This window comes from Dreissena polymorpha, chromosome 1 (assembly GCF_020536995.1).
Source record: "Dreissena polymorpha isolate Duluth1 chromosome 1, UMN_Dpol_1.0, whole genome shotgun sequence".
NCBI lineage: Eukaryota > Metazoa > Mollusca > Bivalvia > Myida > Dreissenidae > Dreissena > Dreissena polymorpha.
Window position 1 is genome coordinate 22,084,358 of NC_068355.1, and position 27,345 is coordinate 22,111,702.

A 27,345-nucleotide genomic window follows, 5' to 3' on the forward strand; every position below is an offset into this window, starting at 1 on the left:
TTTGATTCTAACACAATTTCATTAATAAGTTATACGCGATTTAAAGGTTATAAATGCGGATTATATTAACCGAACTTCATCCACTTTTCCGCGAAAACGTGACGTCACCACAACGATGAAATCAAATGACGTCGTCTTCATTCATAAACAGTGCGCGGATAATCAAAGTGACGTCATACTAACAATCGTTGGTATATCGGGGTAATAGCCCACGGTAAGCTTCCTTCTCATTCTTATATGCATGCGTGTTCGACTGTGGTAGAATATGCATTTAATGTACCGGTATATAAATAAATAAATTATTAGTCAGTTAACTTGTTCATTAATAACATCGACACTAACCAAACTCATAAGGTAAAGGGATTAGTATTCCTATGTTATGAATAATAAGCACTCCGCAATCGAAGGGTTTTAGATCTCGTATGAAAAGCAAATGTATACCCTGAATGTTAATCCTAATATACCCACAGAGATGAATTAATGTATGTTTTTGATCTCAGTGCATGTTTATCTTAGCTCGAAGAGAATACACGTTTATCTTTATTTAAATGAAGTCACATGCTGACCGTGTATAATTTGTCACACGGTTTCTTATTTACTCCGTATGTTTTGATATAAATCGATTGGTCATTGTAGGCTCAGGTATTACTTAAAAGTACCCCGGGTATAATCTTTAGTATACTACAAAGTACGGGGTACGGGAGATGTATACTAAAATACCCTGGGGTATAGTCAAATGGCTTTAAGCGTATTTCCGTACCCAGGGTTCATTTAGTAAACTACTTTTAAGGAGTAGCTTAGTCGATAACGACCAATTGAGCTTTAATATTGGTTAGTGATTAATATACGTGTGCTGTCCTGTATCACATCGTGCGGACCAGTAAGAAGACGTATAACAAATTTATCTTACCGAGCACCATTCATTTTCAAGCAAACCGTAAAGACAGAGCAGATTATAATGTATCTAATGACGTCATTTTGACGTTTTCATTACTTCCAGGAGGTCATTTAATGATACTGACTGCATATAAAAAGCAACTTGCCTAATATAGATAAAAACATGTACATGTGACCTAGCTTTGCCAACGAAAACAACGAGTATACTGAAAGTTAGGATAATTGTCCATGTTAAATCATGTTGCTTTTGATATTCAATCAGAAACGTTAAATGACGCAACGGAAGTAAACACAATTACGTAATAAAACAGGGTATAGCTAACGTTTGTCATAATATTACGTCGATGGTTGGGAAAGCATGGTACTCTATAACATCAATTAATGTTACGGCTGATTACTCGCCTCGCACGATGTATGCGCAGCCTTAAATGTATATTGAGCTAAGTAAAAAGTCGTTGTACTTACAATTCATCTGACAAAACCTGATACATGACTTGCATTGACTATAACAGTACATATGTGAAGAATAAGAAAGGTATAGAAAAAGAGAACACCCATCTATATAAACCGTCGAATAATGAAAGAATGCATACTTGTTTCAAAATGCTGTTTTGAAAGAAGTAATTGCAAACATTTTCACTTGTTGTTTACTGCATTAGTTTGAATGTAATCGTGCATTCTTCTCGTTAGTGTCTTTTAGTTTTAAGATTCAACAACTGCGGCGTGTTGTCCGTAACATAGTATTCAACTCTCTTCTATCTGAAAGCCCCAATCCCACTTATGAACCTGGTTCTGGGACAACTGAGCTTAGGCCATGTGCGTTAAGTGTCGTCTTGGATTAGAGTGTGCAGTCCGCAGAGGCTAATCACGGACGACAGTGTTTCCGCTTTTATGGAATAGTTTGTTTAAATGAAGTACATGTATCTTTAACGAAAACCCATTTTGGGCGGACATTTTTCTAGAACGCGGCTCCTTGGTATACGTGTATGTTATTCAAATACTTTTTTCATATACCGGCATCTAAGATTACTTTATTAAACCTTAATATAGTGTTCATGATGTTTTTAAAGTTTTTTTTTTTCAGGAACACCTATCTTCAAATGTTAATTTTTAATATTCAATATTAAGGTAATGGTTTGCAAGATCATTGAACTTATTGCTTATGTTGGTCAGCACACAACTCATAATTCTGAACGAATAGGAGTTACACAAGAAAGATTGCTTGCTCATAAGACGTATATTGAAGTGGCGTAACATTTTCCCTTATCGTCTGTGTTCTTCGAAAACTGCGTAAGCCATATTGGTTTTATTTTCGAAGACGGAAATGTTTAAGATCATTAAACACTTCCCAATAGGTTATGCTAAATAAAAACTCCCCACAACAAAAAGTGCCATACGAAGGTTTATGTAAAGGGCTTAGTAACTGCTATGAGCTTTATATCTCGTACGAACAGCTTATGTACACCATGAATGTAAATAATATACCCACAGATATGAATTAATGTTTATTTTATTTTCGTTGGCATTTTTATCGTATCGTGAAAACAGAATACACGTTTCATTGGTTAAATGAGGTCACAGGCGGTCTGTGAGTTCAGGACCGTTTGTCATATCCGGGAGATAGTGCCGTCAGATGCAAGACAGGACGCGATATCCGTTCGGAGTGCATACGAAAGGACGACGGAACCATCTTGCTCGTCCGGGTACCCCAAAAGCGCCACCGGTAACAGAAGCACCGCACTTCCGTGTGCATTTGTCATACACAATCACCTTCTAAAAGTAATGGTCTTGACTGACAACGCATGTACATGTACCAACAGTTTTACAAGTACTAAATATAAGACTTAATACTTGGTTTTCCTCTTAATTGGCTTTAATCACAGATCGTTCAGACGGCAAAAAAAAAACAATGTAGATTTAATTGAGAAAGCAGACATTATATTTAAACAAACAGATTAAGCTCTTAAACAAACAAAAAAAAGCACTTTTTATGATAATCAATCCATCAAGATAAATCTTTGAATCGTTTGTAGTTTTGCTGGCAGCTTGGGAAAAGGCATTTATTACATTTATAACGACACCGGAACATTATCCAGTGGTAACCATGACGATTTGTTCATCCACACGACGCGGGTCCGAAATCAGGTGAAAGGAATATTTATATACTGCAATACATTGTAGTTATATGACCGAATTCCAAAAAATATAGCATTGTTTCTAAATAAAGTGAAATTTTGTTGTTTTGTTTTGTAAATAAAAACGAACATCTGTTTACTTGTCAATTGAAAAATAAACTGAATACAGATGCGAATTCTGTTCAAGTACGAAGATATTCAAACCTTTAACTTGTTATTTTGGATTTTAATTTTAAAGAAAAATATAACGATAAACATTGAGTGAATTTTTGTAGGAGCGGAGCAGTTATGAACCTCGTTCTGGGAAAACGGGGTTTAATGCATTTGTGTAAAGTGTCGTCACAGGTTAGCCTGAACAGGCTTATATGGGACGACGCTTTACGCACAAGCATTAATGCTTAAAGAAAATTGCAGTTTTAGAATAGTAAGTATTCGCTACTTAGTGAAATATGTTTTCTCTCGCTAATTTGCATTCGGTCTAAAAAAAGATCGAAATCCACGGGGTTATATATCGTCATGAAAACTGAGGTAAAGAACTAAAACAACTTTTGTCGACTTGTGAATATTCATGAGACACAAGTGCATATAACAGTAAAAAGTAGTTTGTACCTAGAGATAGTTAAGTGCCTCCTCGTTTAGAAAGCAGAAAAGTAGCGAAAAAATAAGACCCTACAATATAACAAAGCCGCTTTTAGTTATCTGGGGGGGGGGGGGGTCGGGTTTTATCAAAATCCTCTCAAGGGTGACATATCATGTCTACCAAATGCCCCCTAAAAGGGGCGGGGCGTATATAGACGTCATAATGCTTGGTAACGAGCTATTTGTTGATTGATAACGCATATCTTCCGTTGTTCATATGCAATAAAGAGTTGCAAGCGTTTTTTTCTTCGATAAATCAATCTCTGACACATATATTGATATGGCAAAGCCGTCACTATTGACCTACTAAACACAAATCAACACATAAATACCGACCACCATATGTAATATGAAAGCTCTGTAATAAATGATTCTCATGATTTTAAACGGAATAAAAGTGTGACCGCGGACTGATATACTAACAGAATTCGTTTGTATCCAAGTTGAGTGTGCATTTTTAGGCGTTCAAGATATAAAATAACATGACTTCTATGGAAAGAAATAATTGACAACCTATCGTTAAATTGCACTGTGAGAACAAATATACCGAAATAGAATAGTATCATGATATAAGGAAAATTGTGTAATTATCTAACCACACGTATGAGCTGTTCATATCTGATTAAACGAGTGCTTGATAAATATTTCATTTATTCAGTAAATAGACACAGTGACACTATTCTTAAATTATATAATCCAATATATACGTGAACACATCGCGATATATACCATAATAAATCGTATAAACTTTATAAACAGTGTATGAAAAAAAAAATACAGTTACTAAATAATAGATTTACGACGGATACAAGATAAACATGTGGTGCACGTTGACGTTGAGCAATATTTAGTTTTTAATTTAACTACGTCTAATTATATAAAATTGTCTATTTTGAAATCGTATGTTTGCAATTAACGTCTTTTTATAGATATTCCTTGTACTTTATATCTGGAGCGCTCATGTCGTGTGGTTGACCAGGCGATTTATAAGTAGAGTGACACACCACATCTTCATCTCCAAGCTTGTTTTCACAAATTCTAGCCTTCGTTGGACATTTTACAGTATCGGAGTAGGGTCTCTGATATTATTATATGTATGTTCGTCCTCATTTAAACTTATATGCATATCATCCGACTGAGAATTGTTCAGAAAAAAACATCCCCGACATGAGTCATAACTTGATCTTATTTTCATGACGATCCTTTAAAACCAACAAAAACAATTAACATCAACGCCGTATATCTTTGAAAAAGATATTTCTTGTTTAAAATAATGAAGTTATATAGAAGTCGGAAAACGAATTTGATTTTTTTTCAATTGTGATAGCAACACAGAGTCAAGGTACAATAATATGACAACTTCAGGGATAGATATATACCTTAGCAACATTGGAACAACAAACTTGGTTTATCAAGTACACAAATATACAAACACATGATTATATCCCTCTACAAATAAACCACTGATTATAGTAGTGGTTGACCCTACACCATGATTCATATAATGTGATTTGGCTCAACAAAACACTGGTAATTGAATGAACTACTATAGAAAATATTCAATATAATTACAAAGACAGTTAAACATGTTTAAATAAATTTATCAAATATTCGGTTACACTTAACAGAAATAATTCAACATGTACTAGTAAAATACTCTTAACAATAAGGTCACAGATATTAAGAAAATATCAACGAAGGTCAAACTGGTGTGTAAAAAATCATGCAGTAAATTAAGAAATCCCTGATAATTATGTGGTACACAAGCAATCAAAAAATGCCTTGGGGCTTTTTTGATTAAGTTTATTTTATGCAACAGAGCCTTTCCACTGCAAAAGGTCACTTTTGAGTAAGACGAACAAATGAAGACATGATTTTAAAATGGCATCCCACTTTTGTAAAATTTTAATAATAAGTATACATGTACTGGTATGGTTACCATTTAATTTTACTTAACATGCACACAAATTAATCAAAAAAGGTTTATTTTGTTTTCTATGTTACAATCAATATGATATGATTGAAATATGACATGTTGTTTAAATATTAAAACCTATTTTAATTGTTTAACAACAGAACAAAAACAGCCATTCAAACAACTTGAATAAAAAAGCAAATTTTTTGGAAATTCTGACATTTTTTGCAGTTTTAAATTGGGAGATTTATTGAAACTTGCTCCTGTGATTGCACTCCTGGTTGATGTGGAGAGGTCAACGTGAAAAATACTGTAACACAACTGGTAAACTATCAAAATTAAATATCAGCCATATTTCAAGCATAGAATAATTAGCAAGTATTATATCATAATTATAGTATAAAATACATGTATATCTTTAAGTGACATTTTTTCAAAACATGTGATAATAAAATTAAGAATTACAAAAATATCAACACTGTATTGTCATTGAAATTTAATATCTTTTAAAAATAAATTTGATTACATATAAATTCTGTTACAACACATAAACAAGTGTTTGTGGTGCAATGAGAATTCAATTGTATCTAAAGTTATAATAGAACATTTATTAACAATTGCAGTTATTGAAAATTCAAACCACATCACATTGCTCTCCCTTGTATGTAATTGATATCAAATTTTCCAGATATTAATATTTTTAATTAAATATTTTTTCAAGCATTTGCTTAAATTATTATTGGACAGATAAAAAGAATGGTATTCAAGTGTTTTTATTTGCCATTTAGGTTCTTTCTATTGCCTTGCATCTAAAAGATGTACATAAAAAATTATAACATAAAACAGTTAATTGATCGAAATGATTTTTTTTACAATTGACACCAGCAAATGATTTGTTTTGCTTAATATCCACAATGGCACAATGTAAATATATATTGACTTGGTAAAATTATTCACTCATTTACTCACTTACAAATTTGTTTTTTTATATGAGTATGCACAGTTTATACAAAGCATCATGAAGTATTGTGTCCCAATACAAAGATCAAAACTAACGATAAACATTAAAGTAATAATTCAAATTGTGTCATTCACAATTAGCTAAAGAAAATCATATCATGAGCAATTACTAACAAGTTATGTCATCTTGATGCATGCTTACTAAAAGAAAAATTAAAATCTTAAGTTAAAAAAAAAATAAAAGCATTCCACTTAATAATAGATATTTTCTAATCATTTAACAATCCATCACAATTCAAATTAAGATAATCTTCCAAATTTCATTTAATTAAAATAATCTTCCATCAAATGATGATAATTTAGGTTTTGTGTCTATTATCAGCTTACGGAAGATAAAATAATTTTGTCCTTAATTGATTAATATTTTTCTTTTATAATTTTCTGACACTACTCAAGATTCTTGTTTAAAAAGTCACTATAATGTGCAAACTGATGAGAATTGTATACAGACACAAAGACAGGCAAATCAAAATAGAAGCGTCCATGAATCTTTCTTAACAATTTCTTTTAACTAGCACGTCTTACTATATTACTGGCAAAAACAATACTGTAGTTTGTCTTATTTCATGAAAAAAGCCGATAAATGTTTGAAAATTTATTCAAGTTAACAATACTATTTAAACAACTTTGCTTAAGTTTGAAATCAATGTAATAAAAAATAAGTTTATGTTCTATGTTTTATCAACATCTGGATCAAACTTTCGGAATACAGACAAAGTAGCAACACAGGCTTGCACTCTTTTGAACTTAAAAGAATACTTTACATAATTACTTTAAACAAGTAATCTTCACTTGATTATAATTAACTATATATATCACAAAAACATATAACAGCAAATCACTGAAAGCGTCATAAATCCCACAAGACACGAACTATAGTTTTCTCTTTACGCACAGCTTGGCTGGTCACATGACACAACATAGCTTGCCACATTAGTTGATTGCTGGTCACAGGGCTTGTACTTCTTTGTCATTCTGCAATGTTAGTCTGCACAATGCCACTGAGTTTCAACATATCCCAAAATTCTAAGATGAGGGCTTCCATTGTAAGTGTACAGAACGGACAGCAAGACTTTAACACAGCCAATGCAGGCAATTAGAGACTAGCAAGTGTTAATTTATGTTTATCACTGAGCATCCTAGATTGGACTAACCGCTGCAACAGACTGTCTTTCTGTTTCTGATTGGACGGTTTGGATTTGTCAATTGGCGTCTGAAAGAAAGGAAGACACGTTATTGCAAATTTCAGTTTATCTTTTTGTCTTGTACCAATAAAAGCAGGAGATTATGAACAGTTCTGCCATAGCGTGGTATCCCTTGTTATAAGGCTATAATAAATAACAAGAGCACCGCATAACGGGTGCCACGCTCGGCTGCGGGTGCAGTTTTCAATAAATGAAAGCTTGCCAGATTTTTTTTTGTCTTGAAACTCCTTCAACCTCAAAAGAAACAAAACACAAAGATCAAAGAATGCAAGTTCAAATGCTGGTTTATATGTTTGGAGAGTTTTATAAACTGCAGAATTAGTATTCTTTTCTAAGTTAAGCTCGAGACAAATTTAAGACGAAAAGAATGACATATGGAGGAACAAAGGGAAATCTATATGATTCCACCCTCCTCTGTATGTGGGGCCATAACAATAGCCTGCGTTTGTCTTGCAAACTCACCCAAGGTTCAAGCTCCACAACGTTCATAGACAGTGGGTCCTGCACCATGGAGATACTGGATTCCTGTTAGGATGACCTTTGCTGGCTCGAGTTCTGCGATAGTAACTGCTTCCAAACCAAACTCAATGCCATGCAATCCATATTTACTGGAAAAAAGTCGGTTGAGAAAAGGAACAAATAGTTTAAGAGAAAATGCAATCATATTTTGGACAAATGTACAGGACCGATGTTATGGTTCCACCCAGTAAACAGACTTGAGTGTCTCAGAGATTCATAGGCTTTCACATACATGTAAGCAAGCTTAAATAAACAGATATCATCAAAACCAATCTTCTTGCATTTAAATTTGGAGTTGGAAAACTACTAGAAATTGTGTAGTCATTCCTTGAATCAAACTAAAATAAACGATATTTGATGATTTTGGCGATAGAAAACAACAAGTTCACGAGTTTCTAAAACTATGATTGACAACAAGTATTTAATTAATCACCAAAAGCAACAAACTTTCTTTGTATTTGATTCCTATGTACAATAATAAAAAATACGACAGCAAAGCTAAAACTTTTTATATATGTGTATTGTGACATCATTGACGTGTGTGTTCAAATGTCAAACATTGTTGTTTTTCATAAGTATGATGGGAATGAAGCGTCAACCAGCATCATAATTTGTGAATCTTCATCGCTATTAGATAGGTTTGTTGATATTTTATGAAGGTCGCATGTTTGTAGATATTCTACACACATTTTCATTTGTCAGGGAAAGTAACTGACAATGTTTGGCTGACGATGTTGAACAAAAAACAGTGCTTTTATTAATATATTTTTACTGCATTAAAAATACAATGTATTATATCTATCACTGATATTGAGGTTTCTTTCACCAAAAACATTCTTCATTCAACTGCAAATTTTGTTAATAAGGTTTGAACTAAAAAAAAAACATATATGCCAATTTTAAGTAAAGCTGTTAAAAATGTTCATAGTATTTCTTTGTCTCCTCCCTTTTCTTGGGGTGTATCACCTCCTCATTGTAGTCATAGATGCAATGTTCAGATGTTACTTCTTTAACTATTAATGACAGAATAATATTTAAAGGTAGATGTTCATTAATATATTCGTGTTCCATAGGTAATTCATTTACTGTAAACAAATGAACAATTTTTAAAAGGACATGTCCATTTTTGTCCTCATGTGATGTTGTGCAGTCATTTTGTTATCTTGAAAAGATGAAACTGTAATTAAAAAGGAACTTGTTCATAATTGTTTAAATCAATTCTTTGGATATGTTATTGAAACGCAAAACATACAGTGTAAGGAATAATAAAAAAACAGATGTGTTTGTCAGAAACACAATGCCCCCCTAATGCGCCGCTTTGATTTATTAATTGTTTTTTTATCATTTGGCAGGTACAGATAATTGTCTCCCTGTGAAGCTTATTACTTCCCTTGGATTTGTTTTTTTGACCTTTGACCTTGAAGGAAGAGCTTGACCTTTTACCACTCAAAATGAGCAGCTCCATTTAATACACATGCATGCCAAATATCAAGTTGCTTTCTGAAGAGACATAGAAGTTATGAGCATTTTTTGAAACCTAAACGCAGAAACGTAAACGCAAAGTGTGACAAAAAGACGGACCGTCAGATCACTATATGCCCTCCTTTGGGGGCATAAAATGTATTAAACAAGAGCACCACATAACAAGTGCCAACGCTAGGATGCGGGTGCAGTTTTGAATAAATGAGAGCTTGTCAGATTATTGTTTTCACAGTGACCTTGACCTTTGACCTAATGACCCAAAAACAGGTGTGGCGTGTAGAACTCATCAAGGTGCATCTACATTATAAAGTTTCAAAGTTGTAGGTGGAAGCACTTTGATTTTGGAGCAAAATGTCAAGGTTTTATCATGACTCCGTCGCTGGCTATGACAGTACCTCAGGAAATACCTCTCTGAAAACAGCCGAGCTAAAAAAGAACAAAAAATAAACTCACAAAACTTGCCTTCAAAGCTATTCAAAACTGGAATCTTTAAAAATAAACAACCCCATCCATTAACCTATCAGTTATTCAATCTTGTACAGTAATTAACACAATGTTAACGTTAAACGTTAATTTAACAATAATTGTTAAAGTTTGGCTTTTTCTTTATTGTCATAACATTTCTTTCTCCTATGAAGGCTAGCATATAGCTGCAAATGCCAGTAAGATAATGTAAAATAAAAATGGGTTTTGTCGTAAAGGTAGAATGGACATGGGGCCTGCCTTGCAAACAAGATGTCCCTAGTATGATCCCAAGCTTTCAACAGTTTATTTATAACTTTACTTTCAATCATTGGGCAACCTAAGCTAGGTTTGCATACAAGCTACCAACACAAAATGTCAGTGTAACATCTCCTTCCAAACTAAACATTTTAGCGAAAAAACATTTTTTTAGTTTCACTTGGTCTCCATGCACGACTTCTAAGTCCTGCCTGTAATATCCAAATCTAGTAACCAGGATTTTTAAACTTCGTTGTAAACATGCTTAATAAATAGGGTTAAACTACACTAAATATTGACTTTACAACAACTTACTTCTTTCATGAAGATCTTCTGAATTTCTAAAGTGACGTCTAAATGGCCCATTGATTAAAGATCTTGTTGCTCCTGCTGCTGCTGTTGCTGATGAAGCTAAGCCATCATCTGTTACTGCTATTGTTGGTGTTGTGGCCATGGCTGCTGTGTCTGTCTATTATGCTGTTGCTCTATTCTTAACTGTTGTTGTTGCTGCAATGCGCAATCTTGCAAAAACAGCATTTTTTAAAAATTAAACAACTTTATCTTTATATCTCACAACAACAAAATTAAGTGGTTAAACAAATGCATAACATAATGCGCCTTCCATTTTATATCCAGGTGTACATGATATTATACACATTGTTCCCATACGTTTTCACGGAGCTTTTATGAATGAATTTTTTCACCATTAACATACAAACAACTAGGATTTGTTGTTTGTTGAATTATGGGGACACAAAATACAATGGAATAACTTATTTTGTTTTTCATTACATTATATGCATATTGCAATACCATACCATATATATGTACTACAATATATTAGTATAATATTGAGTTATATAATTCTTTATTTGCATTTGCCACTGTTTTAAACAGTATTTCAGTCATATAAATGCCATCAGTTAACATACTCACCCCCTTTTTTTTGGGGGGGGGTATTCTGGTTATATTCTGGTTGACCTTAATAACTGATAACTGCCTTTCGCAAATCAGAGGTACGAGATGAATGACCGTGGCAATAATTTCATGACTAATCACAGCCGATGTTATATGGCTTGGCTAAAGGTCAAACATGTCATTTTCAGTTGTTTAGTCCAGCACTTTACAAACTGAATTAGCTAGCCCGGTTATGTCCATCATTGCATAATGCAATCATAAAAGTTGTGCTACATTTATGCATTTTGCGATACAATATGATTTGCCATAAGTGAGGATAAAAGCATAAAGCAACACAATATAACTAAAGCTCAGCATAACATAAGTATAAAAAGCATAAATACGCATTTGATTTAACAAAAACACCATTAAACATTTTGATTTCAAAATTATTGAATAAAAATATGCACAAAAAGTAATCCAACTTTGATAATTTTGTCACTTTACAAAAAGTACATGTAAAATACATCAATATTTGATAGTCGTCATCCAACACTTGTCCAACATGTCAGGTTTTGAAGTGGCCAGTCAATGGCTTTTTAAAGAATATAATATTTCGATGAACTTGTGATCTACATCATTTTGACCTTTACTAAACCAATGTTTAGAAAAACTGTCAAAGTAATTTCGAATGAGGGAAACAGACCTTTGTGACTATCAAATAATTGTTTAATCATACAAAAGTGTACTTTAATAATATGTTTCTCATTATATTGTAATAATTTCTAATAAAAATAAAGTATTGCAATAAAAAATTCCCAAAACCATAAACGATATTCTACAGAGGACAAAGGTTTGTTCTTGATAATGTATAAAACAATATTCACGTTTTCAATAAGGGATTAAATTCAAAATAGAAAGTGCCTTAGTGACTCCATTTTTTCCCTATGTGTCTTGATGAGTAAGTAATCAGGTACTTGGACACTACAACATGTTAATGACTAAGACCTTCAAACATTGGTGTAAAATGTGCAATTGTAAAAACATGAATTGATGATTTTTTTTTTAAGAACAGAAATTTAAATCAGGGAGTAAAATATGAATTGCCATTAAAATTATCTGATATAATGCCTTTTTTCCAATATATTTCATAAGTGAAATATGAAAATATGAAACTTTAGGTTGATAATTAGCTGTGGAGGCCAAAACTTGTGCAAGTGAATTTATATCTGAGATCAATATCTATTTAGATCTATATCTCTGTTACTGCAATGGATTATAATAATGTTAATTTGATATTAAGCTGCAATGGCTTACATTTTTGCAAGATTTGTTTTATGGGCGTTTATGTTTGTGTCTAGAGAAATAAATATAAATTAAATCAAATGTATAAAAAAGGTTTAGTATAAAAAAAGTTTATCTACTATTTGTATTGTGATATTTTAACAATGTGATGTAACAACAAGTTATACAGGTCAACATCGTGTTTAATGGACCAAGGCAAACAATTAATTTAATAATCATTGTGTTATTTAAATATTGAAGACAAAAAGTTTGCACCAAGATCTTAATTTAAACGGACCATGTGCCATCTTACCTGTCTAACATTCCCATCTTGCCCAGACCACCAAAGCCCATGAGGCCTTGAACCTGACCCTGACGCAAAAGCAAGTACTGGGCAAGTTGTAGGACTTCATCGTCATAGAAACGTCTCTGTACAGAGAACAGACCTGCTGTTGCGCCAGCAGTGGAATGGATCCAGATGAGATATTGTGCTGCGACATAAGTAGTGGATTGGCTAAGCAACACAGCAAGCCGACTGGCTCTGAGAGGCAACCTAGACAGAAGAGTGGGAGCTTTTTAGTTCCAATGTGTACATGTATTAATTTAAAGCATTTATTGACAAACTTCAATACATGCCAAAATCTGTGAAAAGGTCCCTTTAATGATTTTTTTTCTAATTAAATTAAAGTTTTAAAGAATTCATATTTTTGTTGTTGCACTACTAATTTATTAGTTTTCAAGCATATGCATAAGTGTTTTCGATGCATTATGCAATACAATATATATATATATGATATATACTGCTTTATAAAATTTGCAATTATATGTTTTGTATATATTGTTTTCTTAGTAACTTTATCAAAATATCGTTGTTTCTTAAATGAATGAAGAGAGGGATTACATTAGGCAGATACAACATTCAAAACAAGATGAGTATGTGAAACACAATGTCCCCCTATATGACGTTTGACCTTGAAGGATGACCTTGACCTTGACATTTCACCACTCAATATGTGCAGCTCCATGAGATACACATGCATGCCAAATATCAAGTTGCTATCTTCAATATTGCAAAAGTATTCATAAAATAAGCGATTTGGGCCACATATATTTGACCTTGAAGGATGACCTTGAACTTTCACCACTCAAAATGTGCAGCTCCATGAGATACACATGCATGCAAAATATCAAGTTGCTATCTTCAATATTGCAAAAGTATTCATAAAATGAGCGATTTTGGCCAAATATATTTGACCTCTGACCTTGAAGGATGACCTTGACCTTTAACCTCTCAAAATGTGCAGCTCCATGGGATACACATGCATGCCAAATATCAAGTTGCTATATTCAATATAGCAAAAGTTATTGCAAAATGTTAAAGTTGGCGCAAACAGACCAACCAACCAACAGACCAACCAACAGACAGGGCTAAACAATATGTCCCCCACTACTATAGTGGGGGACATAATTACAAGTAACGTTCTAAACTCCACTACACAATATTAAAACAAACCATACTGAGCAGACGTTGAAACGGCTAACTCCATCCCTGCTGCTGATTTAGCTGTTGCTGAGTGATCAAGGTTTGGTTGCATGGATACTGCTGGTAGCTAAATATGAAGCGCTGGTTTGGCTTCGTGTAAAGCTGTGCGCCATCAGAGAGAGTTCTGTTACAATTGTTGTATCATCGGGCTGTGAAAGAAAATAATCTACGGTTACATGGCTTCTTATGTATCACGTACGGTCAGAGAGTGTAGCTTAAATCAAATATACATTCACTACTCTGTATCACATTGTTCAGATTCAGTATGAAGCCCTGAAACAAATTTATGTTACCCAGTACATGTTTCATTTAACAGTATCAAACTTATAATAAGGCAAAATAAGCAACACTGCATGACGTCATCATGTTTATTTCCATGACGACATTTAGTTTACTTAAGCTCGATTGCATCGAAAGCTTTAGGCTTATATAAACGCTATCGAGTCCGTTTCCTGGGCCTAGAACCAGTACTTGGTGTCTTTGGGTGAGATTTAAAGAAAGCTTCCACGTTGGGGATCGAACCTGTGACTTGAGTATTAGTAAAATTAATTTAAACAAGGGCTGTTTGTAAAACATGCATGCCCCCCATATGGGCTGTCCGTTGTACTGGCAGCCATTGTGTGAATACGTTTTTTGTCACTGTGACCTTGACCTTTGACCTAGTGACCTGAAAATCAATAGGGGTCATCTCCGAGTCACGATCAATGTACCTATGAAGTGTCATGATCCTAGGCGTATGCGTTTTTGAGTTATCATCCAAAAATCATTTCACTATTTCGGGTCACCGTGACCTTGACCTTTGACCTTGTGACCTCAAAATCAATAGGGGTCATCTGCCAGTCATGATCAATATTCCCATGAAGTTTCATGATCCTAGGAGAAAGCCTTTTATGAGTTATCATCAGGAAACCATTTTACTGTTTCAAGTCACTGTGACCTTGACCATGTGACCTGAAAATCAATAGGGGTCATCTGCCAGTCATGATCAATGTACCTATGAAGTTTCATGATCCTAGGCGTAAGCATTCTTGAGTTATCATCAGGAAACCTTTTTACTATTTTGAGTCACTGTGACCTTGACCTTTGACCTAGTGACCTGAAAATCAATAGGGGTCATCTGCCAGTCATGATCAATGTACCTATGAAGTTTCATGATCCTAGGCGTAAGCATTCTTGAGTTATCATCAGGAAACCATTTTACTATTTTGAGTCACTGTGACCTTGACCTTTGACCTAGTGACCTGAAAATCAATAGGGGTCATCTGCCAGTCATGATCAATATTCCTATGAAGTTTCATGATCCTAGGCGTAAGCATTTTTGAGTTATCATCCGGAAACCATCTGGTGGACGGACCGACGGACCAACCGACATATGCAAAACAATATACCCCCTCTTCTTCGAAGGGGGCATAAAAAGATATTTGGACTTGAATATCTGTAGCAGTTAAACAGTATAATATTATTATGTAAACTAAAATATGAAATATCAGTAAAGACACGTGTTGATGCCAAGATATTAGATGTTCAAATGTTTACTGCTTAATTCAGGAGAATGTTATTAGCTTAGCAAGCAAGGTTGCATTTAAGCTACCTACACAATCCAGATCCAATCAAGTTGTTGGCCAGAAACCATTTTTCTATTTAACAGTGACCTTGACCAAACTGGAACTAAATGCAAGCTCAACATAGGTCTGCTTGTGAGCTACCTGTACATTAAATTATAGAAAATTGCCTCAATCAAAACTTAAAGTATTGAGCTGAAACTCTATTTCTATTTTTAGTAACAATTAACTTCAATCCACTGACCCCAAATGCAATCACTCAACAGATCAGCATGTAAACTAACATGTAAACATTATTACAGAACAATTTCGTTACCCTGTTGTTATCAAACGCAAACCTTTATACATTGTTGACCTTGAACTGGAGCCAACTGGCCCCGGTATGTAACCCATGCTATGTCTACATGTCAGTTAGAGATAGGAATTATTGCACTCAAACACTAACCTAAATTTCTCACAACAAAAAGGGGCATAATTCTGAAAAAATGTCAGGTCAGAGTTATGGGCCTTGGTTTTTAACTTAAATACATGCAGTAGTAAAACAGATATGTTCTTACTGCACAAAAACTTTATGAACGTAGATTCCGTCTAAAATGCAAACCCCTACCAGACTTATAAAAGGGTTTATAATGCTGCTAAAAGCTGATAACAGTTACAGGGATAGGTCAATAGACACTCTGAATATGTATGCAAACATATATTTCAATATCTGTCGCAGATTTGATTTTAATTTAAACCAATTTGCTATTTTTTAAAAGGCTTACAACGAGAGATTGTCCAAGGATGAGCACTCTATTTTTTTTCTCAGAGTTATTGCACAGAGTTATTATTCGCATACCTTAACCATACCATTACAATGATAATAATTGACATCTGGGCTGGTTAATAAACAATGTTACCATTCCGTATTATCCTAAAAAAAACACAAATCATCTACCAAAATTCTTAAACAATAAGTTTAAGTAAAGGCCATGAAAAAAACAAAACCTCTTAGCTGAGATCCAGAAAAATGTTATGAATTGTATTCTAATTTTAAATGACATATTGATCGCCCATACTTATCCCCCAACCCAAACATACTTTCTTACACCTTTCTTAAAACATTACACAAAACAACAACTTACCTTGTGAATGAAGTAATCGCAGACCCTGAGCAGGGCAATTATGAGTACCAGGGTAAGACTGGCCGTACATCGAGGGCAGGGTGTGATGAGAGTTCGCCTTAAGGTCCTGAGCCAATAACCTGTTGATGCCAATGCCTTATAAATGTCAGCTAGCTTCTAGCTTCAACATCTAAGAGAATGCGTTGTTACACTGGAACCGATCTGTGATTGTAGACAGTCTTGAAGGAACTGACTCTGAAAAGTAAATCATGTAATTAGTATTTGTTTAATGGACATCCATACAAATAAGTTTGTTTTTGTTGATAAAGAATTGTCCTTACATTTACCAGTTTTCGGCCATATGACTGCGGTCAGTTAGCCTTCAAATCGCTGTTTTTGTTTGTCATATTATATACTCTAAATAGCATGTTGTGAACGGTTAAGCCAATAATGATATTGTATCCAATCATCATGCCTCCATTCCTTAGCAATATATACGCCTGCAATAATACATTTTTTGAATGAATACGCTATCAAAACTATTATTATATCATGAACATTTCTTTTAAATACATAAAATGATGTCAAAGTGGTCGTGTGTGGCATCGATTACGCTGTGAAGGCCCAATAATGTTTTGTTTTTAAGACATAATTTAAGATAACATATTCCATAAGAAATCCTTTTTTCTGATTTCAATAATTTAAACATATTTAAAATTATTTCTTTTGGCAGACACAGTGTACATCAATCATGCACAATACAATCAGAATAAGAAAAGGATTAAAATTAAATAATACATTCTTATATAGTTTCTCTCCTTTTAGTAATATTTACGCAATAAATTGGTTTATCACATGTTATACCCTGTTTCCAATGTAATACAACCATTACATATTTTTTTTATATTACACATGTGTAATACAACATTTTTAAGCATTTTCATTGGCTTAGTTTTCGTTTATTGACCAATCGCATTTTGTTTATTTGCTGAAATGGCGTTGCAACGTCAAATAACGTCACGAAATGTAAACAACATTCAGGATTTATTGTTTGCGTAAATATTTAATTTGCTCATTTAAAAGCATGTGATAAAAAAGATCTGACACTCGTTGTCATATACCATATTTTATTAAACTTGTTCAGGAAATTCGTTAGTAAGCTCGCCAAAGGGTCGCTTACTAACAAAATTCCTGAACTCCGAAAAGTGTTGAAAGAGAAATATGTGGATAAAGGACTGTTCATGCAAGGACTTGAACATTAGTGACTGAGTCAGTATCTGATTAATATGAAAAACGCCTGGATTTGCATTATGGGGCTAGGAACAGGTAAGGATTGCCATTGACGTTAACCTCAAACATGGAATTGTTGGCTAGTTATAATTTCTGAAATGAAATGAAATGGAATATAAATTATAAATTGTCCTAAATATGGTAGTGAAGGAATAACCCTTGCAGCTCCATGTTGCAATCATGATGTTAAAGGAGATATTCTAAGTTTAAGATACATGTAAGAGCCGTGTTTTAGCAAAACTGGGCTTAATTCATGTGCGTAAAATTCTGTTCCAAATTAGACTGTGCAGGGACTAACTTTCCGCCTTTACTGAATTTATGTTTAGAATGGACTTCCTTAAAAAAAACTTTCATTAGAGTGGCAAGTGTCATCCCTGATTAGCCTGTTCTTACTGCATAGGCCAATCTGGGACAGCACTTTAAAACATGGATTAAGCCCAGTTTTCCGAGAACAAGGCTTATTAAGGCTGGGCCTCATGAATGCTATGAGGTTAGCCACAGTGAGCCACTTTGCAATGGCAAGGGAACTAATCTTTTGATGTAGTGGCTGTGTTGTTGTTGGGTAACATTGCTCTCGAGGCCTGAACTGATGAGGATAAGGACCCTGTGAAATGATAGAAATATCTTGTGAATCCCAGAAATGTATAAAGGCCCCTGTCAACACAAAATAGAGCCAGCTGGGGTACAGATCTGTGATTGTATGTGTCAAGGTAGGGTAAATTCTTACTTCTAGGGAAAATTTGTATACAAAATGACTTGATATGTTGAAAATATAAGATTTTCAATTTATGCAAAAAAATTGATATCTTTATTGATTATAAATACAGATAATATTTTTATAAAGTAATGAATGCCTTAAAATAAAAGTTTTATAAAAATGACATTGAATAAAAAATGTGGCTGTTTGTTCCTTCTATTCAAGAGATATTTTTGTCATATATAAGGGAACAACAAAACAAACGTTTGGCTTAAAGGCTAATTTTCAGCCAAAAAACCAGACACAACTTAATAATGATTTATGTCAACTGTTACCTATGGTATTTACCCAGTTTGACCAATTTCAAACAAACAATTCCCAATGGATGCCTTTCCCCAAAAGGTCAGAAGAATTATTGAACAAGAGCACCGCCTTGCGGGTGCAGACCGCTCATCTATTTTCTTTTTAAAGGTGAAGGGACTCTCATTTTCAATCACAAAGGAGGGAGGAGTGGAGTGAAGAGGGGTGTATAGTGTGGGGTTGTGGACATTTATTACATTATCTTCCAAAAAAGCGAAAAAAAAAAAAAAAAAAAAAAAAAATCAGGGGGGGGGGGGGTTGGGGGGGTTGGGGGGGGGGCGATGGGGGGGGGGGGGGGGGGGTTTGGGTGCGATGGTTGGACGGTATTTCAAACATAACCATTTTTAAAAAAAAAAATGGGGGGGGGTATAGTGTGAGGGTGTGGTGGTAATTTGTGAGATGATCTTAAAAAAAAAAAAAAAAAAAAAAAAAAAAAAAAAAAAAAAAATTGGGGGGTGGGGTGGGGTGGTGGGGGGGGGTGGGGGGGGGTGGGGGTATAGTGTGAGGGTTTGGTGGTCATTTGTGAGATGATCTTAAAAAAAAAAAAAAAAAAAAAAAAAAAAAAATAGGGGTGGGGGAGGGGGGGAGGGGGGGAGGGGAGGGACACGGGGGATGGTTTGGGTGGAGTCTATTGTGGTATGTCAGGTAAGAGTAGTTTCATCAAAGTATCAATCAAATCTAATCATAAATAAAGAAGTTATGGCAATTTTAGCAAAATTTAATAATTTGACCTTGAGAGTCAAGGTCATTCAAAGGTCAAAGTAAAATTAAAGTTGCCAGGTACAGTAACCTCATGATAGCATGTAAGTATTTGAAGTTTGAAAGCAATAGCCTTGATACTTAAGAAGTAAAGTGGATCGAAACACAAAATTTAACCATATATTAAAAGTTACTAAGTCAAAAAAGGGCCATAATTCCGTAACAATGACAACCAGAGTTATGCAACTTGTCCTTTTACTGTACCCTTATGATAGTTTGTGAGTGTTCCAAGTATGAAAGCAATATCTATGATACTTTAGGGGTAAAGTGGACCAAAACATAAATCTTAACCAAATTTTCAATTTTCTAAGTATAAAGGGCCCATAATTCCGTTCAAATGCCAGTCAGAGTTACATAACTTTGCCTGCACGGTCCCCTTATGATAGTTCATAAATCTTGCAAGTATGAAAGCAATAGCTTTGATACTGTAGGAATAAAGTGGACCTAAACACAAAACTTAATCAAATTTTTAATTTTCTAAGTATAAAAAGGGCACATAATTCTGTCAAAATGCCAGTCAGAGTTACATTACTTTGCCTGCACAGTCCCCTTATGATAGTTAGTAAGTGTTGCAAGTATGAAAGCAATAGCTTTAATGCTTAAGGAATAAAATGGACCTAAACACAAAACTTAACCAAAATTGTCAATTTTCTAAGTATAAAAAGGGCACATAATTCTGTCAAAATGCATGCCAGAGTTATCTAAATTTGCCTGCCCAGTCCCCTCATGATAGTAAGTAAGTGTACCAAGTTTGAATGCAATAGCATTGATACTTACTGAGAAAAGTGGAACTAAACGCAAAACTTAACCAAAATTTTCAATTTTTTAAGTATAAAAAGGGCACATAATTCTGTCAAAATGCACGCCAGAGTTATCTAACTTTGCCTGCCCAGTCCCCTCATGATAGTAAGTAAGTGTACCAAGTTTGAATGCAATAGCATTGATACTTTCTGAGAAAAGTGGACCTAAACGCAAAACTTAACCGGACGCCGACGCCAACGCCAACGCCGACGCCGACGCCAAGGTGATGACAATAGCTCATAAATTTTTTTCAAAAAATAGATGAGCTAAAAACTGACATTTATGCAGCCCACAGAGGTTAATCACTGAAAACACTTCCCTCTTTTATTGATTTTTTTTGCATAAGTGATGTTTCTTCTCAACAAAAAAGAAATTTAAGCATATCTGGGAAGACACTTAACGCACATGCATTAAACACCATTTTCCAAGACCATGAATTAAAAACTACCTAATGTCAAGCGAGATGGAGTATTTGTTTGAGAAAGTGGGGATTGTCATTAACATTCACTTAGACGATGTTTGTCTTGTTGGCTAATAATGTTTACTAAAACATAAATGGAAAGTAAACTAAAACTAGAGTTATATTAGTGACAAGTGAATATGCCTTACAGGTCATGTTGCTCTACTGTTGCTGTTGGGAAAGAGATGTTCAGAGAGCAATGAGACCACAGTTGCATCATGAACCTGCCCCCCACGGCTACGGCTGTTTTTGGGGCACAGATTGGTACTAGTTTGACATTTGGCCTGGAATCCCAAACGGTCATGTTTAATGCAGTCAAACTGTTGATTAGTTTGTTGAGGTTTTCAAGGAAGTGTGCCTTGTTCATTGACATGTTGTCCAATGAAATAGTCACCGATGACATACAATTAGACATAGGACCAAAACACAACAAAGCACTACAAAGTTTATCCATGTGAGCAGTACACTCAAATGCATATGCACAGTCGAGAAAATTACGCCTACTTGCCGAAATTCTGATTGCTTTTAAGCATAGAAAAGACCCAACTAATCAGACAGTTTATACACCAATGAAACGAAGGACAAGAATGCAGACAAACTTCAACTGTTTAAAGGCTGTGTTACATTTAAGTGCAAAGGCAGACACGGTTGATTTGCCAATTTTACCTTCATTCCAGGACCATATTTGTGAGCTGCTACAGACAATCTGGCTGGTGACTATAAAACTTGTCATGATATGAGCCGCGTTATGGGAAAACTGGGCTTAATGCATGTGCTTAAAGTGTCATCCAAGATTAGCCTGTGGTTTCCACAAAAACATTTATATAAGGTCATCACAAAAGATAATGTTTGTTGGCAAAATATAAGGCTCATTCTGGGAAAAATGGGCTTAATGCATCTGCATAAAGTGTCATCCCAGATTAGCCTGTGCAGTCAACACATGCTAATCAAGGACGACATATTCTGCGTTTTTTGTATTTTAAGTTTAAAGGAAGGTTTTTCTTAGCAAAAATCCAGTCTATGCAGAAAGTTTCATCCCTGATTAGCCTGTGTGTCATGGACACATATCCATACATACCACCCATACACAGGAAGTGACCCCATGCGTTCAGGCCTGGCTTTGGAGAGAGAGCCTGTTGTTCAGCTGTGCACCAATCTGTAATTGTACGGGGTCCTGTAGGAAACAGCTAAAAAGTACTGGAATTTTATCTTTTTTTTTAATTGATCCTACACACACAAAAATGCATTTTAGTCGTAGTAGTGTGGTCATTAAGTTAACCTTTTCCTGGCCTTACTGAGTACATATACTTCTGCCAGTAACAGACAATTGCCGTACTAGAATCAGAGAGAGAATGGCCATAGAAATTATTTCATGACCATTAAATTATTAAATTTAAAAGTTATGAGGCTGACTCAATCCGAAAGCAAAATATGGCTCTTTTTTTTCAAAATACTTAGAAGAAAACAACATCTAGTCAAACAATAATTTGTAACCATTGTTACATAGAATATCCCCCAATGCCACAAGTCCATGAAGCATGATGTTATATAATGTCTAAGTTTTGTAATTTTTAGAGTATTATGATACAAATTGTACATGCACAACCACGTATGAGATTAAACAATACCTGAAAGTTTGAATGCTTAACGTTGAATTGTAAGTGAACGCCCACAGACATATGAAAAGAGAGACAGACGTCTGTCCAAGGTGATTCCTATATACCCCAATTAGCCGGGGGCAATAATTAATTAATATCTTCACTTCATATTCTCACTCCAGGGGCATATTTGTAAACTGAAAGCCTGGACAGGTGATTAATTTCAATTTATGTAAAAATATATTAAATTTTGTTACCTAATATTAAATGAAATGCAGATAATTTTTATAAAATGTTGACTGCATTTCAATAATTGTTTTATTTAAATAAAACATCAGTATTTTGTATAATTTATGCAAGGGGTTTATATACAAGTGAAAACAAACAAAAAGATATGAAAATATGCCCTTACCCCCTATGGTTAAAACTGATATCAAATCAACTCTAATATGCATTTTATTAACTCAGTTTGAACAGTCAAAAACCGCAAAATTCCTGATTGGTAATAAGAACTTTTCTCCAAAAAGGTCAGAAAAAAGCTGATGTAATGTGAACTAAATGTGCAACTCTAAACTCTTTAAAAACTGGGCTAAATGCATAAGTGTAGAGTTGTTCCAGAATTGCATGTACAGTCTGCACAAGCTAATCAGCCACGACACTTTCAGCTTTTATGGAATTCTTTGTTTTAAGGTACATTCGGAAAGTGTGGTCACAAATTAGCTTGGGCAGACTTAACACGCTTTCGTGGGTAAAACACTTTAGGCACATGCATTAAGCCCTGTTTTCCCAGAGTGCAGCTGAAATACTTCCTGTTTTTGTTGCTGCTGCTGCTGCGACAGGGCCATAGACAGAGATTGTGTGAGTCTTGACGCCAAAGTCACCGCCCTGAACAGGGAATGTAGGCCAACACTGCTCCTCAGGCACAATATTAGAGAGCAACATATGGATGTCAGTCACGTTAACAGACGAGTCACTCAGCGTCTGCTCTATCTGTGGATCAGATTGTTTCACCTCGAGCGACTCATCGGGACAGGAGTGGAACTCACCAAGGCTCAGCTATTGGAAGTGCTGATGTAGCCGCCTTGCGAGAAGATGTTCATAAGTGACGTGCTGAATTTCTTAAGCGAGTTTTAGTATATGTGCGAAATGATTCAACGATGTTCGTCTTGTTGGCTTATAATTTTATCTGAAAAGGAAATGGAACGTTAACCATAAAAATTGTTTTTAGTGACAAATGAATAAGCCTTGAATATGATTACTGCTACACCTTTCTTAACATCTACAATGTGTTTTTTCCGCAAATTAGCACTCACAATAGCATTGTAATAATGAATAACATGCACACACTTATTAAATTGAAATGTTTGGGGCTTAAAACAGCAAGGAATACATGGAAAAGTACAGTATGTAGCAAGGTGTTATAATTATATATATATATTTTTTGAAACCGGCATAACTTCAGAAATTTAAATGTGAGACTATACCACTTTAGTTGTCACTGTGACACAATACAACTGTTTCTGAACAAATACTTAAAAAATTTATAATTAGTGCTATAAATATTAATTTCACTTATGACAATGTTAAACTTAAACGTTTTGGAACCTATTAAATATAAATAATTTTTTTCAAGCAAATCTTTAATTGGGAACTTAAGACAGTAATTATGGGAAAAATATGGAATAGACTTTTTGATATTAGGAATGGTGCTGAATTTTTGCCCCAACTTTTACAAAGTAAATAACACTGTAAGGTCTCACCTGAAGCTTAAGAAGCAGAGATGACCTTCGAGCCTCGCTGATAACGCTTAATGCCAACGTTGGGTTGAGAGTCGAAGAGCAAACTGGATGACACATCAAAACTGCTGTCATTTTTCAACGCCTTCTTTATCGTCAAATCAATGTGAGGCTGTTTGGTCTTGAAGTGGTTAGTAACACACTCTGATCGGTTCACCTTTAGCACCTTGTTGCAGATGGAATTCCCACCTGAGGCATGCCCCAGGGATGTACCATGCTTGACTCTTCACAACGAAGTTGGTACTGCCTTTCTTTGTTAGCAACTGCGTCAAAAATAAATGCATTCTCTTTGGACAGTTTGGACACCTGAGAGGACAAACCTGGACTGTCCCTTAAGTTTAGACCATCCAGGAGTATCCCCGGTGGAAAGCTTACGCTTCTGACTTAAACTCTTCAAACATTCCCGTGATTTTCTCCTTTTCCTTTCTGCAGGTCTGTTTGTCCCAAAAAGAATGGAATGAGTTATCCAGCTTTGTATTTTTTCGTAATATTCAATTTAATGTCAAACAGCGAGAGCTGACTGTTAGTGTTACCATAACAGCTGCAATAACTTCTTATGTCTGTAACACTTCTACCAGCTCCGACACTTGAGTCTATCAAACCAATCAGGGCCCAAGTGCAGACTCAACACGGACATTGCGCTTGTTGAGAAAAATGTGCAAACACTCTATGTGCTCAGAAATTGCTATGGGATGGAATTGTTAGACAATGCTGACTCTTTGATGCCGGAGGTCAAATGGGAGGAGCTAGGGGTCAGGGGAGGGGTCGTGCTGGACTGGGGCTCCAGCGGGCCCGACTTGTGTCGTTGCCGTACCAACTCTATATCAAGGCTGGTGCTCTTCTGAAAACATGGGTAATATGAACTAGTAAAACAGGTTTATATTACAATCTATAACAAAATATGCCTCTTGATAGGATGTGAAGGATTTCAGCGGCAAAACTTCAGTCTCATGAGTTTTGAATCTGGAATTTCACTGGTTCCTTGTCCGAAATAGCATGACATTTGATTCAGTCAAACCATTTGATACTCAAACATCTAAATTGTTGGTCAATACTATATTAACCTGTCAATTCATAATTTATATTTTTAACTTGCAGATTGCAGATGTAATTTTAAAAACCAATATGCATCTCATTAATATTATAAGGTGTTTTCCCAGATTAGCAAGTCCACATGATCAGGGAGGACAATGTCCGACTAGACTGGATTTTCATAAAGAGGAGACTTCCTTTCAAAGAGGAAAGTTTTGTCCCTGATTATCCTGAGCGGACTGCACAGGCTAATCTGGGACAACAATTTAAGCACATGTGTTTAGCCCTATTTTCTCAGAGCGCGGCTTATTTAGCTTTTTAGCCACTTCTTTCCTGCATAACAATAAAAATATCAGGGACCATCAACTTGTTAAAACTCTAATATGTTTAAATGGTACTCGTTCTATTAAGAACTTTTCTTTTATAATGCCCTCACTGATGTTTTACTGTACATTTATGTTTCAATAAATTGGAGGCAAAAAGTTAACATTAATGTCTTCTCAAAGTTAAAAAAACACAAACAAAATTTTACCATACCAGATCCTTGATTGTTAAATTCTGATTAAATTCACAAAAGAAAAACATTCAAAAGTAAATTAATATGTAACGAAAGTTGAAGACAAAATTAGACCGCAACTAAAGAGAAACAACTCACTGCTGATGCAAATCTTCAGTTACTTCCTTTGTTATTGTAGGCTAAATAAATAAAAAGCAACTTAAGGAAACAACTCACTGCTGGTGCAAATCTTCAGTTTTCTTCCTTTTTATTGTCCGTTAAATTAATTAAACAGCAATTAAAGGGGAACAACTCACTGCAGGTGCAGATCTTCAGTTCTCTCCCTTGTTAGTGTCAGCTAAAATGCAATCCCCAGACATGGAACGGCCACATACCCCGACATCATTGTCCGTTAAATTAATTAAACAGCAATTAAAGGGGAACAACTCACTGCAGGTGCAGATCTTCAGTTCTCTCCCTTGTTAGTGTCAGCTAAAATGCAATCCCCAGACATGGAACGGCCACATACCCCGACATCACTGGACTTTGATACGGTCGAGCCTTTCACCAGACAGTTGTATTCTTTGCTGAGCAGTAGCTGTAACATGGAGCAAACCAATATGGAATATGGAAGCCCAGTTAGTCTTTTGAACTAGAACGTTAGTAATACACCAGCAATATTTTTTCCCAATTGTTTAAAGTACCTGAACCACACCAATTGGGAATAATAAGCGTGATAATACCTGACAACTGGACAATTTGCAGTGTGAAATAATCTTCAAATTGGGAATTATGGGTCTTTTTAATTTCATGGAACTTAATTTCACAAATCCATCAACATATTCTTTTACATGTGTTTTTAGTGAAATGTTCAATTTCAGTGCTCATTTTATTAGTCCAATAGCATACAAGAAGGTGCCTTTTACGTGTACTTTAAAAAGAAGAAAACACATGACTGTTCACATACACCTGGGAGTAAAATTCTAAGTAAAAGGCCACTTAACATGAACAACTACCAGCTAACACAACTAGTTTGCCCATACTGTGAATATGCCCAAAACTCCACATTTTCACAGTCACTAATCCCATGGCACCGGTTTTTCCAAGTAATTTGCAAACATTAATTTGGTTTGAT

At 34.8% G+C, this 27,345-nt stretch overlaps 2 protein-coding genes across 2 annotated transcripts in view; one reads left to right on the forward strand and one right to left on the reverse strand.

Annotated features, from left to right (window-relative positions):
- The window catches only part of LOC127874091 (uncharacterized), a 331,818-nt gene that overhangs the window by 164,666 nt on the left and 139,807 nt on the right, over positions 1-27,345 (forward strand). The window lies entirely within an intron of this gene.
- LOC127874053 (uncharacterized) overlaps positions 8,427-27,345 on the reverse strand; it is a 44,757-nt gene continuing 25,838 nt past the window's right edge. Inside the window, exons 5-12 of the mRNA XM_052418167.1 lie at positions 26,662-26,808; positions 24,647-25,523; positions 22,367-24,072; positions 16,991-17,176; positions 14,232-14,405; positions 13,027-13,266; positions 10,848-11,039; positions 8,427-10,238 (exon numbers count right to left, since the gene is read on the reverse strand). The gene's annotated coding sequence lies outside the window, so the exon portion shown is untranslated. The remainder of the gene's footprint in view (positions 10,239-10,847; positions 11,040-13,026; positions 13,267-14,231; positions 14,406-16,990; positions 17,177-22,366; positions 24,073-24,646; positions 25,524-26,661; positions 26,809-27,345) is intronic.